This window comes from Furipterus horrens, unplaced genomic scaffold, assembly GCF_987537825.1.
Source record: "Furipterus horrens unplaced genomic scaffold, mFurHor1.1.pri manual_scaffold_12, whole genome shotgun sequence".
Lineage (NCBI taxonomy): Eukaryota > Metazoa > Chordata > Mammalia > Chiroptera > Furipteridae > Furipterus > Furipterus horrens.
Genome location: NW_028327182.1, coordinates 69,526,170 through 69,545,870, shown reverse-complemented (window position 1 = coordinate 69,545,870; position 19,701 = coordinate 69,526,170). Strand labels below are relative to the sequence as shown.

At 41.5% G+C, this 19,701-nt stretch overlaps 1 long non-coding RNA gene across 1 annotated transcript; it reads right to left on the bottom strand.

Annotated features, from left to right (window-relative positions):
• Window positions 1-2,654: 2,654 nt before the first annotated feature.
• Window positions 2,655-19,265, bottom strand: LOC149996322 (uncharacterized). The gene is made up of 6 exons (XR_016507479.1): window positions 18,492-19,265; window positions 18,307-18,403; window positions 10,073-10,144; window positions 6,471-6,542; window positions 3,346-3,417; window positions 2,655-2,718 (listed from the first exon to the last, which is right to left on the bottom strand). It is a non-coding gene; the product is annotated as an uncharacterized LOC149996322 (long non-coding RNA).
• Between the last annotated feature and the right edge of the window lie 436 nt (window positions 19,266-19,701).

The following is a 19,701-nucleotide window of genomic DNA, read 5'->3' as shown; positions in this document are numbered from 1 at the left end:
AGGCAGGAAGGGACTGGCAAGAAATATTCAATGTGATGAAAGGCAAGGACCTACAACCTAGATTCCTCTATCCAGCGAAGCTATCATTTAGAATGAAAGGGCAGATAAAGTGCTCCCCAGAAAAGATAAAGCTAAAGGAGTTCATCATCACCAAGCCATTATGATATGAAGTGTTAAAGGGACTTATTTAAGAAAAAGAAGATCAAAACTATGAACATTAAAATGACAACAAACTCACAACTATCAACAACTGAATCTAAAAAATAAAAACAAAATTCAACTAAGCAAACCAGAATAGGAACAGAATCACAGGTACGGGGATAATTTGGAGGGTTATCAGCTGGGATGGGGAAGAAGTAGAAATGGGGAAATGGTGCAGGGATTAAGAAGTATAATTGGTTGGTACAAAATAGACAGGGTGAAGTTTAGAATAATATAGGAAATGGTGAAACCAAAGATCTTATATGCAAGATCCATGGACATGAACTAAGGGGGTGGGATTACTGGGGGAAGCGAGGTACCGGGCAGAGGGGAGCAAAAGGAAAAAAAATTGGGACTACGGTAACAACATAATCAATAAAATATACTTAAAAATAAAAAAGACTTCATTCAAGAAACTTACTGAATTATAATTACCTGAACCCCAGGGGTGAATCAAGATTTTGTGGAGCTTGAGCATCATTTGTTCTGGGAAATCCAAATACAAACATGCCAAACTAGAAATATGAAAATTGTTAGTGCCCCTCCTAAAACTTTGAAAGGCGCCCATGCAAGTGAAGAGCTCTGAAGCTTAAGTTTCATTCAGTTCATGATAAGTCTACCTCAAACTTGTCACAAACTTGTTTAATGCAGAGAAAAGTATCGTTTCAACGTATAAAAACACCAGTAATACATTGTATAGACGATCAAATGACTCAACTTGAGGGGTGGCATCTTCCCTGGGCAAGTTGCCTTTGGAAAAAGATGCAATTTAGTTTACACCTTATTATGGCAGATGTTTCCTGAAGCAAATTAGCCTTGTCCCTAACAAAGATTTGGCCCCAAACAAAGGAGCCCAGCCTCCAGAACACACTGATGGCATTGCGACAAGCTTTTGAAAATAACTGTGAATTAGTTCTAGCAGTACAGCTCTATGCAAATCACAGGAGTATTTTTATTTCTAACACCTTTTCTTGTCGTTTAAGATGAACCCAGAAACTGAAGAACTGCAAGCTGGTGCCTCCTGGATGACGAATCTCTTCTAACCCACCCCCCACTTCCCACTTAGTCTCCCTCCTCTCCCGTTACCCTGCTGCAGAGATGCTGGCGTGGGTCTCCTATGTTCTTCCCAACAACATCCGTCTTCCTCCTTCCAGTATCAAAGTTTCTTGGGGATAAAGTCCCTGCCCAATTCTTCCTTGTACCCCCAGCACTTAGGACAGTGCTGATACACAGTGGGCATGGCGCCCAGGAAACCTTTTTTCTTCCTGTGCTGCCTTCCTAACTATAGTGAAACTCAGGTTCTTATAAGAAACTCTCCGTGTTACACAATGCTTGGCAAAGCTGGTGACTTTATGACATTGTACTCATACTACCGAGACCTCTGGGTGGGAGGACCCCAGAAGCCTGCTGCTCTGATGCGCGCGCCAAAGGAAAACTGACCCTCAGTCTTCTTTCCCCAAGTTAGGGATCAGCAAACTAAACAGGGAAAAGGAAGGCTGCTACAGATGAGACACCTGCAGGAACTGTCAGTCCAGCGCCAGACACACCCTGAACACCTGCATCTAACCCGAAACTGTGGGAAATTGGATTTCTGAACCATAAGACGGTAAGACAGTCTTTTCAAAGGCAGGTGGAGGGGACAATCTTCACCATAAGTTCAAAATCCTGTTCAGGCCCCTGAACATATGCATTCTGCTTTGCTCATATCACTGAGAAATCACAGAATTTTTGAGCTGCGAGGGGATAAAACCCACACTTCCCACTGACGAGTGGTCAGGAAAGAAATTGGAATTAGGCTACAGCGATGTATTTTCTTTATGACTATTTTTTCACAACACACCTTAACATAAATAGCATATTTTCCCATACCTCAAAGGTTCCCATTGCCACAGACAATTCGCTTCAGAGTTACATACTTTCTCAAAAAGATAACATTCTGGGTTATTGAGGAGAGATGTGCCCTGTGGCAGGTTTTTAGGAAGACTTCCTGCTTTACTGTTTAAGAGACCCATGGTTGAGGAGAACTCTGAGCTAAGCTTAAACTCTTTCAGTCCTATGTTCCATACATTTACGCAGTCAGAGACTTTGCATATGAGCAGGAATCTAAGTTCAATTCAGAAGTGGAATTTCAAGGACCATTCACAAGTCAGAGCAGCAGCACCGCGGGGATAGCCAGGACGATGCTACTTTGAATGATACTTGCTTGCTGCCTTTTATCGCCCCCGCCGAAGGTCAGTGCTGGGGAAAGCGGAGCCTGTGTATGAGTCCGGCAAGTCCTTGGCCTCTTTGTACCTTAGTTTCCTCATTTGAGAAGAATGAATGGCTCTTAAGCCATACTTCTCAGAGTTCAAACTGGGCTTACACCCAGCTCACCAATCACTGGATGATGTGTTTACCCATAGCTTTTTACGTGTATTTATCTTCTATTTCACTTACAAGGTGTGTAAGAATCTCATTCCATGCCAGGTTTGAAATGTCCCGGGGCTCAGTTTTCTGATTGAATTGCCACCAAGATTTCTTCAAAAGAAGACACAAGCAAAAAACAAAAAAATGAAAAAAATTCAGATCTTTTGGCTGTGATTCTAATTTATATATGATAAAACAACCTCAATACTCCCTCTATGCATTAAATAAATCTCACTGTGGGAGATATCTCATATGAGCTAGGCTTTCATGCGTACACATGCAGTGCATTAGATACAAAACAGTAAGTACTTGAAAAAAACTTGCATTAAGTGGTCTTTATTTCTCTAGCACAGGGTTACATAACATTTTGGGCTAGATAATTCTTTTTTACAGGGGCTGTCCTGTGCACTGTAGGATGTTGAACAACTCCGGCCTCTGCCCACTACATGCCAGTAGCATATCTACAATCCTGGCAACTAAGAATGTCTTTGGATATTGCCAAGTGTCACCTGGGTGCAAAACCACCTTGGCTGAGAATCACTGCTGTAGAATGCGTCATTCCGATCTGTGAGATAATTCTCACACTAGTCTGGGCCAGAGACAGGAACGACTTGCTACATAACTTTAGTAGCTTTCTACTAATACAATTTTAATCTTACTTCAAAAGAAATAACAAAGAGATTTACAATTAAGTTTTATAAAAATTCTAGACATAATGAAGTTATAGTTATAACTTACAGAGCTTCCAGGAAAGGCATCTCTTGAAAAGATTTCTTACCAATAAATTTTATATTATTGCCAGATAAATCTCTAGAAAAAAGGAAAGGAGAAATATTGCCTGAATTAGCTATTAGATACCTAAATAGTAGAAATAATTGGTAGAGGTTGGAATGATAATATTGAATACGTAGCTTTAGTCTAAACTCTAAACCTTAGGAATTGGGATTTGAACCTTCCAGAGCTCGTAAACCTGCCCTCACCTCCCTGAACAATCTCACCCTCATGATCTTTATAAAGAAAATATACAACTATAGATCTTGATAAATTTTGAAGATAATCTTTTCTGAGAGAAGAATTGATTAGATGACATTTCGTGGCCTCATCAAATTTAAATTATGAGCTGAAAGCTTTTATCTTTATATTTAATTACAAATTTCTAGTATGAAAAAGAAATAGCCTCACACTTACACACCTTCCTGGCTTAGTTCTGTTTTTCTCGGCCAATTCAATACCAGAAGAAATAAAAGATCTCTTTTCACATAACTGAAAAGAAAGTTGCTACTTTTTAAAATTCAGAACTTTGAACTAATTCAGAACGATACTTCCTATTGTTTTAGCAGAAATTCATTTTTTATTTTACGTTTCTTTAATAACCCATGAATTTAATTGCTTCTGTTGTATGGTGGTGGGAAAACAAAAAACCAAAATGGTACTGGATTTTTATTTGAAAACACCTATTCTTGTCTATAGTTACTCTTATTTCCATTGATTCCAGCTTAGTCCCTCAGTGTTCACCTAGATGAGTATAACTGTCTTCTCACTGGTGTTTCCATTTCTAGTCTCTCCCTTTCTAATCCATCCTGCACACAGTCACCAGATTAACACTCTAGAAGTGGTTCTCCAGTACCGGCCAGCATCACTTGGGAACTTATTGAAGATGCAAAATCCAAGCCCTACTCTGAACCGACTGAATCAGTAACTGTGGGGGTGGAGCTTGAGCTTTAACGGGTTCTTCAAGTGATTCTGTTGCAGGCGAAAGTTTGCCCTACAGCACAGGTGTGATAACATGGTAGCCTGGCATGTTATCCTTGGCTTGGCCTTCAAAGCCCTAGAAGATCTGGCTCTAATATTCTGTTCTTCCTAGCTGTACTCCACAGGCACTCAAGGTATTTTTACTTGTACTCTACAGGTACTCAAGGTATTTTTCCTGTATTTTGCCTTTCCCCATGCTCCTTTTGCAAGATTATTCCATCCGAGATGTCTGTGTGATGATCCCTAAGGGCCCTTCAAGGTCGTCTTCAAACAGCATTGCTCTAGTAACATCTTTGCTGATCCAACTTGAAGTGTCTTTTCCCTCTGCTGTGTTCCAAAACCAATTCATATTTCTCATTGCCCATCTCCATTTCTTCTTTTTGATACAGTTATTCTTGCATCCTATTTCCTCTGAGCATAAACTCCTTGAAAGGATGGATGAGGTCTTGCTCACCTGCACTGTCTACCATGTTTAAAAGTGGCACATGAACATATGTAAACTCAAATATTTATAAAATAAACAAATAGCTGGGGAGTAGAGGGAGAAAAATAAGTGTTGTAAAGGAAATGTGGTTTTATTATTTTATGGCTCCCTCTATGCGCCTCCGCAGCACTGTCTTCTGTTTAGTACTAGTGCATTGTGGTAGGAGCTTGCACGTTCATTTTCCCTGTGAGATCATGAGTTACCAGAGGGCAGAAGCCATGTCTTACCCATATTTGCACCTACAATACTAGCGACAGTGCTTGGCATGCTCTTTCTTAGCTTGTTTGTTGGTTGGCCTTTTTTAATGAATGGGAATACTTAGGCCGGCATGGAATAATTAGCTTACAAAGTATTTCACAGCAGAGGGGATGAATGACCTAATCTATTGAGCGGTTAGTTACCTCATTTGTCTTCCTCCTGTTTGTAAGGTTTGGAACCCAGATGGCGAGATACCCCAGAAGACCAATTCAAAAGTGCTTATGCCCTGAGGCTTGAAAAGTTTCATAATTCAAAGGACTGTTTTTAGCGCCTCATGAGGCTCTTTCTACCCACTTCCTTTAAGCCTTCTATATTTGCAAAAGTCATCTATTTGCTAAAAAGCATCATTAATTACCTTCAAAAAATTAATGACATACACATCTCTGAATGCCATGGACAAAAAATAAGAATTGAGTTCTTATAGCAAAGGACATCTCCTTATCTCTAAGTAAACGGAATCACTAGGCAAGCGTTTCTCCCTTGGCAAGGAGGCTGGAGAGATCTTTATTTTGTAATTAATGAAGTTAGGGGCATTTCTGATATGCTTATTTGGTGTAGACATTTCTAAGTATACCACTTAACCATCATTTTAAACATTGAAATCCTGAACACCAAATCTGCTCTCCTGGTAACTTAACATGTTCATAACAATACTGTTTACATAGTTCATCTACTTAGTTAAACATTTGATATGTAAATGTTAATCTAATTTAGATTAAATTATTGAAAATTTCTGGGTTAATAGCATTCAAATTAATGTAAGTGTTCTATATTTTCTTGTCCTTTAGGAGACAATTTGACGTTAACCTGAATGCTTCTCATTTTACTAAATTAACATTTTAAAACCTTTTCTGTAAAGGCAAACAGTAAATATTTTAGGCCTTGCAGGCCACAGACAGTCTGTCTCGCATATTCTTCTTCGCTTCTTTCTTTTCTTTCCTTTTTTTTGTTTTTTTTGTTTACAGCCCTTTAAAAGTGTAAAAAGTATTCTTAACTTATGGGCTGTATGGAAACATACCTTAGGCTCTATTTGATCCATGGGCCCTAAATTAAATGTAAATACAGGCAGATGATATATGAACACTTATATAACAAGGTTCATATGGGTGTGTATAAGTACTAAGACATTATTACCACTTTTCCTCTATAGCTGGAGACAATTCCCTACCTATATCTTGTCTATATGATTAAAAAATTGAAAATGCATTGAAGATAATAAATGCTCAAGATAGGCTGGGAGCCCTATCCACACTTACAGAATTGTAGCATTTTATTGCTGGAAGAAATTGTAAAGATTATCTAATTTGAACCCCTATGTATCTTATAGATAATATAACTAAAAAATTATAAATAAAAACAATTAACTTACAAAGACTTGAGGAATAAAAGACGTCGAAATGAGTCCTTATCAATTTCTTTTAACTTGTTGTTACTCAGGATTCTGAAAAATAAAAAGGTTATTTCTGGATCAAAAGGCAAAATAACTACAATTATTTACTATACAGAAATATATATGGAGAAACCTGGACAGAAAACGAAAACAAACATAAGAGTTTACAGCCAATGAAACGGAGTTAACGGAGGAAGCACAAGAGGATTTCAGGATAGCACAATTAATATCCTCAGAGAGCTGTAAGCAGCCAGCACATCCACTGAAAAGAATGAACTCAGCCTTATACAAATGGAGTGTTGTCATTCATAAAAACAATGCTCAGTATATGCGCAGCAGAAATGACAGTTGAATAAATTAGAAAACTGAGCGATCTGGCCAGAATTCTCCATAATGAAAGAGGAAGGGAACGGGAACGATCCACAGACAAGCCTGACATCTGGTCTGCCCAAGGAATGTGAAGGCCTTTGCTTTATCTAGTCTCTCAATAACGACGAGGGACATGCTTGGGGTTAGGGGTGGGAGTGAGGGGAGTTTCACTCATTTCCTACATGTGAGGAGCAGAAAGGCACAGGGCCAGTGCCTCCAAGAACGGAGCGAGGGAGTGGTAGAGAGCCAGTTCGGAAGCAGCTCTGCCGAAGGTCAACGTGGGTGTCTCTTGCAGGAGACTCCGCGCTCCTTGCACATGACATTAGGTGGTGCCCTCTTCAGGAGCCTTGGAGACTGGAGAACATGCTGTGTCGCCTTGTGAAGCTATTTCCATCAAGTTCAGCGTTTGAAACATTCTGCTTTCCCTCAATGTCTGTTGGCTACATATTTTTATAACCGCATCTTGTAGCATCATTCTACCCCAAAGCTTAATTCTTTACTCATAGCATATGGCAAAATATTATGGCCCAGAAACTCAACAACTAAGATCAGGGACTGTTCTCAGTTATAAGGTAGTTCAGATGACACAGATATAGTTACATTTTTTAAAAAAAACATGAAAATAAAAACACAAAGACTTTAATTCCAACAAACAAGTCTTGGAGTCCTAAAAAGGCATCAAAGACCTTGGCCTCAACTTGAAATTCACCACATTATAAGGAACAGCAGTGATGGTCAGAATGTGTATGCAGGGGGAATGGTCAGGGGTGATGCTCTGATTCACTGTTTTCTCACCTCCCTTAGGTAACGCTTTCATATTTCCATAGAAATGGTCCAAAAAGAAAAAGCAAAAAAGCTGCCATGTCCAACAATGTTTATAGTAAACCTTTTCATAAATATAAAACATTGGAAAAAATGGTACCTCCCTAAATCACTTAAAACTGTATGCGTATTTTCAAATCACACATTTGTTGCAGATGTCATTCACATCACTACTTAGAAACTATAACCAGTTATTAGATCTACCACTATAGCTCGTTTCTTAGTATGTTAAGAGAAGCAGATCTATTACTATATCGATAGCTTTAAAAAATATTTGAAAACTTTTTTCAGTAATAGTTTTCCTTTATTTTCTTATATATTTTTTAAATTTATTTTTTATTGTTTTTCTATTTCATTTAAAAACATAGAGACTAAAGTAAAAAAGAAGAAGGCGAAGAAATCCTGCTCTGGGGGGTCTATTGACCCTAAGTTAGAGACCTCTCCCTCATAAGGTAGAGATCTCAAGCTGACTTAGAAATCTTCAACACTTCCCAGATTCATGCTATTGTCTATCAGATCCCAAACACATGTTATTTAAAAAAACGAATGTTTAATTTTTAACTTAAAAAATGTGCAATGTATATTTCTCATGGCTCAAAATTCCATAGGTATATAGTTACACAATCCAAAGTTTTTTCTCCTACACCATCTTTCAGACTACTCCGTTCTCTCTACTCCTTAAAGAAAACTAATCTTATTTATTTCTTGTGCTAAATGACTTTCATTTTTCTTACAAGTTTGGGAAATAAAATTTCCAATTCAGACTCTATCATGGAAAATATAAACTATATATAATTTCAAAGAAATTCATAAGTTAAAAAAAAGAAAAACACCTGCTTGGTTCTAGCATTTTTCGTTACCAATAAGATATCTTAGAGGGTGATCGTAAACCCTGTTTTTAGATTACTATGGCTATTTGGTCTCTTATTATTAACTCAGAGGTTGTTTATGACATCTGTTCGAGTTGACCTAATAATATGACACACAAACTTGTCATAAAAAATGCCAGTTAATTACTTTGAATGTAAATATTTTTTCCCAAACTACCTGTGTACCCAAACTGACTTTTCTACAAATTGATTTAAAAAAGATAAAAGAGAAATAGGCAAAAAAGGACAGGGCAAAGTCAGAGAAGAAATATAAATGTTCAATATTTAAAGATTTCTTAAAATTGTTGTTCTCTTACAATTGCCCCCATTTTTCCCCTCATTGCTCTCCCCTGCCCTGCCCACCCCCAGCCCTCTCCCACAGCCAACCCCCTCCCTGTTGTCCATATCCATGCGTCATTTACACTAGTTTCGTCACTAGACCCTTCCCCTTCTTTCCCCCCTTTTCCCCTCTCCCCTCTCCTCTGGTCACTGTCAGCCTGTTCCTTGTTTCCATGTCTCTAGTTCTACTTTGCTCATTGGTTTGTTTTCTCATTAGATTCCTGTATGAAGTGAGATAATATGGTATTCTTCTTTCACCACCTGGTTTATTTCACAAAGCATGATACTCTCCAGTTAAATTTACAAGTAACCAGAAAAATTCAAATTCAGATGGGGCCCCTTTTATTCACTCATTACATCAGCCAAAAAATGGAGACTATCAGTGCTGGAAATGAATGTTGTTGTGGCCTACTACTGCCTGGAGCATAAGTTGGCACAACTTCTTTGAGGGCAGTCAAAATGTTATATCAGTATACTCTTCGCCCCAACAACTCCATTCCTAAATGTCTATTCTGCAGAAAGCCTGTCCATGTTCACAAAGATGCATGTACAAGAATGTTCGTTGCAGCAATACATGCAACAGGAAAACTAGACATAATCTAAACATCCACCAATAGGGGGATTTTTAACTGTAACACACCCATCCTGTAGAATATTATGCAGGAGTTTAAATGAATTGGTTAACCAGGAAGGAAACAAATCTAAGACATAGCAAGAGGTGGAAGGACCGAGTTGTTACCATTTATGTAAAAAAAAAAAAAAAGAAAAAGAAAATCACACAACATGCCTATTGTGCTATCAGTATGTAGGCAAAGGCCCGGGGAAAGGTCTGCAAGGGCACACAGTAAACAGCTCAGAACAGCCTCACCTTAAGGGTGGGGGACGAGGGCAGAAGCGAAGGTTTCACTATGCCTGTATTTCATTTTTATATACTGAGAATATAAACATGTATTACTTGTTACAGTGAAGAATAAGGTTAAATTGACTCATTTTAAAGAGAGCCTGCCAATTTAATTTTTTAAATAAACACAGACTTGGAATCAATAGAGGTTGATTTATGATATGGAGGTGAATACCTTTTCTCAGAGCTAATGACCTCAAAATTGGGGACCAAGAAGGACCTTACAATGCAGTCAGGTTTGCTTGTTTGTTTGTATACATTTTTGGAGAGAATATACTCACAGTTTCTCAGTTACATGGAAGAACCTCCATGAGTCCTTATCAAGGTGAGAAATAGAGTTGCCTTTTAAATCGCTGCAAAGAAACACAGTTAGTATCTTTAAATAGGCAGGAAAAGAACAAACAGAGTAATTAAAACAGTCATGGCAACCTTGTGGGGATTAATCAAATGAAGAAAATACCAGCTTTCTAATTTCCACAGCTATCAGCTTTCCCAGTCTGCACAAATTAATAAAGACATAATGTGGGGCCCCTGGCACAAACCATGAGGCATCTCCTCAGAACCTCAATTTCTTATTTGGCTAGGTGTTGCCAGTTGATTACTTTGAATGCATTTTCTCCAAAACCACCTGTGTCTAAAATGACTCCTTGTACAAACGAATACAAAAATAATAATTCCACAGAAAAATACCAAAAATGTATCATTATCAGCAAATTAACACAAAGAAACCTTGCGTCAGCCAGGTCACAGCAAAACTTTGGGTCAGTGCCCTCTGTGGGAATCTTTCCAGGTGTTAGAAAGATAAGGGCAATTAGAAATGAGAAGGACTGATATGGAAAGATCTGACAGACATATGTGACAAGGGAAAGCACAAATCACTGAGCAAGGAGTAAAGTATTACCTCTTTAGGGGGGAAACTGCAAAAGAAAAGGAAAAGAAGAAAAAGAGAGAGAGATTGCAAGAACAGACACATGCCAAAGTGGTAACAGGAGTGGCGGGAAGTGCTGTGTGGGATTTTCACATTTACCCTGTGTGTTTCTGTGACTTTAACACCAACACCAACAACACAGGGAGGCTGTACCCATGAATTACAAGCGTTTAAAAGAATCTGTGAAATTCCCGAGGTTCAGTCTCAATCACTAACTCCGTGGGTAACTTTGAATCTTCACCTTTAGCTTTGTCCTCGTCCCTCAGCGACAACTTACCTGTCCAGTTTATATGCGCGTTTCCCAGGAAGGTGAGAAAAGTCAAACAGGTCCCTGTCTGTCCCTCTGCACAGTGGACACTTCCACCCAACCAGAATCCTTTGGTTGCTTTCGGCTCCCCAATAAAAACTGCCCAGTCTGAACTCATCGCCTTCAATCTGGCTCGCCTCTCCAAATGCTCTTTGTCCACCTCGTACACCACTGTGGTTCTCCTCATCACCCAGGACAGAAACTTTACAGGGTCGTATTTGATTTTTATCTTTCCTGTACACCCCATTCCCCAACTCCAGCCAGTTACTACAACCTGTCAGTTTTTCTTTACACTGTTCCCAGGATGTTCTTTCTCCTCCTATCACAACTACTCTTCTTGCTTTACTGCTAGATTTTGCTCAAGTATTCTACCGGTCTCCCTGAATCAAGCTTTCCTCTTGAGATCACTCTACATATGGAATTTAAAATAACCCTCTTATTTTAATCACCTGTCTCTCTCACTTGAAAACATTCAGGGGCTCTCCCAGTCTCAGTGCAACTTCCAAACTCCTAGAGCCAAAGTTTTTCATGATCATATTTTTCACCGCTTCCTAAACCAATTCTTGACAGCAAGACTAGCCTAATAAGTCCTGATCATTCCTGCAGCCATGCTGTTGCCAAGACTGTACGCATTATTTTTCCTCTATGTAACAAACCACAGGCACCTTTAAGTCCCAGTTAAAGTTATAGCTTAACCATGCAGTCTTCCGACTTCCATAGGCCAGTGACTACCGATTCTGCTGAATTATACCACCTCTGGTCTGTATCTTTTTTAGTACTTAACTATATATCATCTCCCTTTTTAGTCATATTCCCTTTCTTCCCACCTGTCATTGTCACGTTTCATAGACAATGTCATACTTCTGTGGCTCCCATAGTACTTAGCCCTGGCTGGACACAGAATGGGTGATATATTTAGAAAGCCAGGTGGCAAATGTGAGTTCTGGGTATAACTGGATATATGATAGGCACTGACAAGCCCTGGCTGGTTTGGCTCAGTGGATTGAGCGTCGGCCTGCGAGCTAAGTGTCGCTGGTTCGATCTTCCAGTCAGGGCACATCAGAGAAGGAAAACTCTGATTCCAAAAAACCTCCGCTGCCTTGCGGCATACCTCTTCAGGGGAAAGGCTAAGGGAGTAAACCCCGACAGAAAATCCGGAGCCGGAGTCCCTAAGGCGGTTAGACGTTGTAGTCAACACCGGCAACTCCTGCGGCGCACCTGAAGCCAAGCTGTATTGACTCCGTCTTTCCCTTGGACCCTTCAGCTGCGAAGAGAGGTGGGGTCTGCTGCATGGGCAACAGCAGACCCTCCATATCACCCTGCCCAGGCTCTGTAGCTTCAGCTTCACTGGAGAGGACACTCCAGCATCATCACAAGATGTCGATTCAACACGGGAGGAGACAGATACCGTGTCACTCCCGAGTTGGACTGCACAGCCATTCTCGGCGGTGCAGATAGACTCTTAAGAAGCTACACCATCGTCTCTCGAGACGGACGGCTGCCGACGACGACGACGACGGATAGGCACTGACATAGGTGAACTCATCTAAATCTCACAACAATCCTAAGAGATGGTAACTATCATAATCTTGACTTTACAGATGATGAAATTGAACCCAAACACTAATATATGGCATAACTACATTCAAACTCGGGCACTCTGGCTCTAGAGTCTCTTCTCTTAACCAATTTGTTGTATCACCACCAATGAGATTCGGAGAGGGCCACGAAGCTGTAAAGAGGATGGCATAGAAGTGGGAGGGGAGTAGAGGGTTAAGGAATGAAGCAATGGGGCTAAAGAAAAACCAGTAAGGAAACATGCGGAGGAGGAAACAATGGTGAGAAGTAGAATGAAGATAAGGAATAGATGACAAACAAAATATAAAAGCAGGAAGTAGTCAGTGTGGGTTTGAGAAGCTGAGGAAGGCCCAGGGAGACCAGGAGGAGAAGGCTGGCAGGTCAGGCAGGTTGCGGAGAACAAAGGAAGAAAGGCAGTTCTTACAAGGTGGAGATGTCCTTGTACGTGTCGGAGTCTGGCACAGGCACTCTGTGGAGCACCTGCGTTGGGCCGAGACCAGAACAAGACAGCGTCTCATTTCGGCAGGAACAGATCTCACATATATTGATGACGGCCTTCTGTTCAGGCATTGGAGGACCGACCTCAGATGACACTGCTTGATGGGCCCTGAGAAACTGCTCCTCCCGAGAGTGACCTGTTATCTCAGACCAGGGTGGCTGCTGGGGCTGAACAGTCTCTGGGTGTTGAAGCATCGCCTCAGGGTGTTTCGGAGGAGCGGTGGCCTGCTGCAGCGGTGTCGGACGTTCAGCCTCCACAGTAGCCTCTGACTGAATAGTTAGCTCCAGGTCCAAAGGCCGACCTGTCACTCTAAAATATGTATTTGGCTTGGGAGGCTGACCTGGAGACTTCTGCAGGCCTGTGGAAGGTTCTGCATTGTCTCCTGGATAAAGAGGCCATTGGAGCAGAGCTGAGCTCTCTTGCTCCACCTCAGGAGGGTCTCTCGTCTCAGGGCCTTCTGGCTCCTGAGCTCGGATCTCCTGTACAGATGTTGGCGATGGTTCGGCCAGCAGCCACAATAGCTGCCAAAAAATCAATGGGGCCCAGAGGTGCAGCCCGGACATGCTAACAGAGGTCCGGGAGACACAATGAGCAACCCAGGAAAGCTGGGACACAAGGAGTGACCCGGAGGGGCTGGGGCACAGTGAGTGACCTGGGGACCCAGGGCACAGTGAGCGATCTGGAGTGGGGGTCAGGGGGTCTGGGGCAACGCAATGAGACCCAGACAAATGAGGTGCAGGCACACGCATTGAGCAGGAGCCTACAATTTGCAGCCGTGTCACAATTGGCAGCGGTGTCACAGTTGGCAGCTGTGTCACAATTGGCAGCCATATCATGCACGTGCCCCTTAGCACAAAGCACCCCTCCCCCGCCTCAGGTTCCAACCTTTATTTAGGCAGTTATATTAGTCTGGGGTGAGAGTACTACAGGAGAGCGAGCCTTTTTCTCCAGAATCAGGGTCCTTTTCCCTGCAGAGGGGACAGCTCCCTCCTGACGGGCCTCCCCTTGCCCCTCACAGTGAGGCGGGATTGGGCTGCACACCTGGGTGGCCACGGACGCCAGCAGCCAGGGGTGGTGGGATGCGGGTGGTAAAGAGGGTGGGAAGTTGCGGGGGCAGGCGTGCGTGCTGCATGCAGAGTTTCCCAAGGAAGCCACAGGGCCTGGCATCCCAGGAAATGCCCAGGTGCTGGTCAAGCTCCTGCAACCTGAACTCCCCCTTAAAGCTGAAATCTGAGTGACATTCGTCCTCCCTTTGGCTACACTGCTCTCAGAAAAGTAGCTGGCCTACAGAATAAACACCAGTGTGGGTGGCTGGGAAGGGGACACACTTTATAGTTCTAAAATGTTGTCACTTCCTGGAAATTCTCAGAATCCACGTCTGATTCTTCACTTGCCACTCTGTTAGGTGGGGGCTACCACTGAGTCAGGGATGAACTCCAAAATTTCTGCAGATGGGGTTTGACAGTGAGCAATGCACTCTGGGAAACAGGGTCTGAAACCCAGTAAACAATGCTTTACAATGGTTGGGGAAAGGTGCCCCTCCCACTTGGCTCAACACAGCCATTGATCTAGCAAAGTAAGGACGGCCCTTTCAGAGGTCTGCCCTGTGCGCACACGTGGAGAAGACACTCCGGTGTGAAAGCCGGCACATTAAGTCATTTTCTTCAGACACTGTAACTAGCACCCAGTTTGCTTCCCTCACAGCCCTTTTATATTCTATTTTACTTCACTCCTTGTTTACTGCCTGGCACAACCTCTGGAACATAAATCCAAGAGAGAAGGAGCAGCATCTTATTCCCAGTGTCTAGCACATAGTACTGGTTTCAAAGTGGAACTGATTCCAGGATTGCCCTCATATAGCAATGGCTCTCATGCTAGAATCAGGTTTCTGAAAATTTAGCATCAGTATGGAATCCCTTCCTCACATAATTCAAAGGAAGACAGGCTTCTTCAAGCCCAGGACAACACCAGAGCTTTTGTTTCTGTAGCCATCAGAGGTTCCAAATTCAAAATTCCACATAAGTATTCCCATCAGGCTCACACAAGTTAAATGCAAGAACTATTCTATTTCAACTACAAGTTAATTTTTCTTTAATTAGCAAATGCTTGATTTCAAGGTGCTGACAGTACTTTACTAAATACCTATTCTAAATAGGTTTTCTAGACCAGCCTTCTCAAGATATTGGCAAAGTATATCATAAAACCTATAGGCTGAAATAACTTTGAATTTTAACAAGAAAAATAAATAAAAGCCTTATTCAGCCAAGTACCTCTAGCTTAAGCAAGGCTAGATGATTTTGATTTTGTATTAACAAGTTGGCAGCCCTGCCAAATCAGTGAACTTTTGTGCAGTCATTTTAATGCTAAAGATAGAAAATACACAACATTTTGAGCACATATGCTTTATTACTGCAAAATAGGTAAAAAATGCAACTGAAATATTTTTTAAATTGTGTAGTGTGTGGAGAAGGGGCTGTGACTGATCGAACATGTCAAAAGTGGTTTGCAAAGTTTCTTGGTACTGTTGACATTTGAGCCAAAGAATTCTTTGCTGTGGGGTTATCTTATGCATTGAAAGAAGTTTAGCAGCACCCCTGGCCTCTACCCTATAGAAGTCAATAGCAGGAGGTAGTTCACATACTCAAATATCCAAGTCAACAAAATTACTGGTGAAAGTTAAAAATGTGTCTTTTATTTTATGGAAAAATCTAAACAGACTTTTTGACCAACCCAATAGTACTGAACAATGACATGGTTGAATCTTAAAAAATAAATGTTGATTGAAAGAAGACAGAAGAATATATAATGTATGGTTTTATTAATGTAGAGTTCAGAAGCAAACAAAATAAACCATAGCATTTAGGGATGCATTCTTAGAGGGCAAAAGCAAGAACTATGTATTGTAACAAGTATATCAATAATTAGTTTAGAGGAAAGGTTATAATAGGGGAGGGAGACAGGGCTTCTAAAGACATTTATAATGCCTCTTTCTTGATGGTTAAATGGGTGTTTGCTTTATGCTTCATTAATTTATATATTTGTATTATATACCTTTCTGGATGTGCTATAGTTCTAGTGAAAACATTAAAAAAGAAAAAAATCAAAGGTTTTTTATTATTGCTCTTTATCTAAAAACATAACCAGATACACCTTGGTAGTTTATGTTCTCTGGTTGTCATTTAGTCTCAGGATAAACAATGGGAGCATATGATCAGCAACAGTTTAATGAAGCCATAGCATTTACAGGATTCTCAAATAGGTACAATATAAAATATGTCATAAAAATTATTGAGTGATCCAAGGTAGAATACATTTTAATACTGGCACAATGGCAATAGCAGCTTTACAAATATTTATCTACAGTATTTCTATAACATTTTTAATGAACCTTTATTCCACAAGAATGATCAAATCATTTAAATTAAATTGATATAATACACAGTGGTTTACTAACATTAGAAACACTATGAATGCCTCATAAAATAGTTTGTACAAATATTCAACTGCTTTATTCTCGGTAATCATTCTTTTTACTCACATGTAATATAAATGCAGCTAGCAGGTTTTAAAAAACTTACTGGAAGCACATGTTTCTTAACTTTATTATCTGTTGAATTTTTATCTATAAGTGTGTTGTAGACATAAATGTGGGTGTCATAAAAACAAAAGTGTCCCCAGGTCTGCTTCCCAGTCTGGTAACTTTTATAACACTATTTGGCACCTCAAAGCAACATTCATCTGGGAAATTGCTAAAATAACTTTTTAGCCTCAGCTAACCAGAGATATTTCATGGATATCATGTATGTAGCTGCTTCCTCGCAGGCTAAAAAGTGCAGTGAATATGTGAAATCCCTTGGTGACTATCCATGAAAAAATGTTGGCCTTATTCCCGGAACTGCAGTGGGGGTTACAGCATTAAAGCTGGTCCGGCCCATCCAGGCACATTCACGCTAACGAGCGCTCCCCTCCCTCCAAGGCACTGAGAGCATCGGTGCTGGGCCTGGTTGAAGCTACAATGACGCCCACTGCTAAGCAGGTGAGTCTGACACGCTGAGGGCTCCCAGAAATACTTGGCAACTTTGCAGGGGACTGACCGACAGGGTCGCCAAATAAAATGTAGAATTTCCAGTCAAAGGAAAGAGGAAGCTGGCCACACCTCTGAAGAACAATGCATAGCGCCCAGGACAACCACGTTGAATTGGCAAGAGAGAGACCAAGGTGTCCTGCCAAAGGCACTCATTCTTAATGAGGAAATGAAGGGAGGACAGTGTTGGGATGGGACGATGCCAGCAGTGGAGTTCTGTGGTGTGTCCCTACTGCCAGAGGGACACACAAATGTCAGCCTCATAGCCAAGAAGGCCAGCAGCCCCATGCTCCCACACTCTAGCAGGGGTGGCAGGAGGCAGGCTGCTCCTTACAGATCTGACGGCCCTGGGGATGACAGAGACAAACAGGGCTTGGAACAACATCACACAAGGCGAGCGGCTGTACGGGACTTTGGTGCGTGGGCATACACGTAGGTGACAGAGAAAAGAGCTGACGAGACCCAGCTATATCTCCGTCCCTGTCTGTCAGGCTCGCTCCCTCTGTTGCAGCCATACTGGCCACGTTTCAGTTCCTCTGATCGGCCAGCATTAATCCCTCTTTCTTCCACGACATCCATGGGGGACCCACCCCCACACCCCATGGGCACCTCCACAGTTAAGGACTATTCATCTATCAAGTCTCACCGCCTCACTTTCTAAGGGAACCCTTCCTAAATCAACCTGGCTGGACCAAGTTCCCCTATGGGATCCTTTCCTTCACAGCACTCAATTCAGTGCAAAATCGTACGTACATGAGATCATCTGATTAACATCTCTCTTCCCCACTAGACCGAAAGCTCCAAAACAGTAGATCTGTGCCTGTCCTGCTTGCCACCATATCCCCACTACTGTGGCGCAGAGCCCGGCATAGAGGAAGTGCTTAATCTTTACACTTAAGGGAATTTTACAAACCAGACAGTCATTGCTAATGTGAAGATGAGAATCCTCACTATCTCACAGACTTCGGAAGTCTAAATATTTGAGTACGTTGTAAAGCATAAAGTGCCATTAAAAAATTATTATTGTTATTAAGAAAGCTGCTGAGATTATGATTCTAAATAAATGATTTTGAAGAAAAGGAACCAAAAACATTCTTTTTTCTTTTTTTAAAGGCTTACCTGAAACTTTTTCCTCAACGCCCTTGTCATTACTGGGGTCAGTCCAGTTCCTGTTTCCACATTTTCTTTATTGGTAAGTGGGGTCCCACCTGGGCTCCTGCAAAGGTAATGAAAATATCAGAAACTGTGTTTTATGCCAATTACCAAGTGGATTTAGAAAGCATAAAGATAAGAGAGCGTATTACCTTTCTACATCGACTTTTCTAAGTAGTTTCCGCAGATCTATCTGACTTTTACCAGGAGTACTGATAAAATAAAGGCATCAGAGTTAGCACTTGCTAGATTTTATCATTTTTCCCAAAGCAAAGCAGTCATTTTTATAGGCAACACCCTAAAAAGTAGTTCTATTTGGTACATTGACAAATAGCAGTAGAGAGGACTTCTTAGTTGTGTCTCCTCACAACTAAGAAGAAATTTACAACCACTTTAAAACTAAAAAAAAAGAAAGAAAAAAAGAAACCCAGAAAATCCAGAAAATTGAAACTACAGAGAAATTCAGCAAAGAAACAAAGAAGAAAAACCAGCCAGGAAGGTAGGAGGGGCAGAGCCGGGACAGAGAGAAAGAGAAGCGGAGCAGCGGCTGCGGGGGCACCTAGCAGTAGCCATGGTGAAAACACAGTCCGTTTAAACGCAAGAAGCAATCCCAGCCCCAAACCAGACCACGTAGCTTGCAGTTCCAGCACTGGGAAATATAAAGCCTCATTGCTTCTGACTGTGAAAGCAAGTGGGGGCTGGAGTGGAGGAAGAAGCTACTAGTCTCAAAAAGGAGGCAGCTTGCTTAGTACTGTTAGGGATACTGAAGCCAGTGATTCTCAAACCAGAAGGAGATAATTAACAGATGAATCATGGAAAAGGGGCGAGGAAATTACATCCCACAGCTCCTCACACATATCTCTGGGATCAAAAGGAGGAAGACTGTCCTCATCAAACACAGAGAAATGGGAAGATGTAGCAAGATAACTTTGCAAATAAGTTGGAGATAGCACCTGAACCCAAGCTGTATCGACTCCGTCTTTCCCTTGGACCCTTCAGCTGCGAAGAGAGGGGGGGTCTGCTGCATGGGCAACAGCAGACCCTCCATATTACCCTGCCCAGGCTCTGTAGCTTCAGCGTCATCGCAAGATGTCGATTCAACACGGGAGGAGACAGATACCATGTCACTCCCGAGTCGGACTGCACAGCCATTCTTGGCGGTGCAGATAGACTCTGAAGAAGCTACACCATCGTCTCTCGAGACGGACGGCTGCCGACGACGACGACGAGACCTATAACTAGATTAATCACACCCTGAATTAAGTAGTTAATTGTGTTAGATTGTGAACCTGGATTAACCAATAATGGAGAAATAGGGAAGAAGGAGAGGGGAGGGTGAGCCAATCGTGTTAGGGAGGGGGA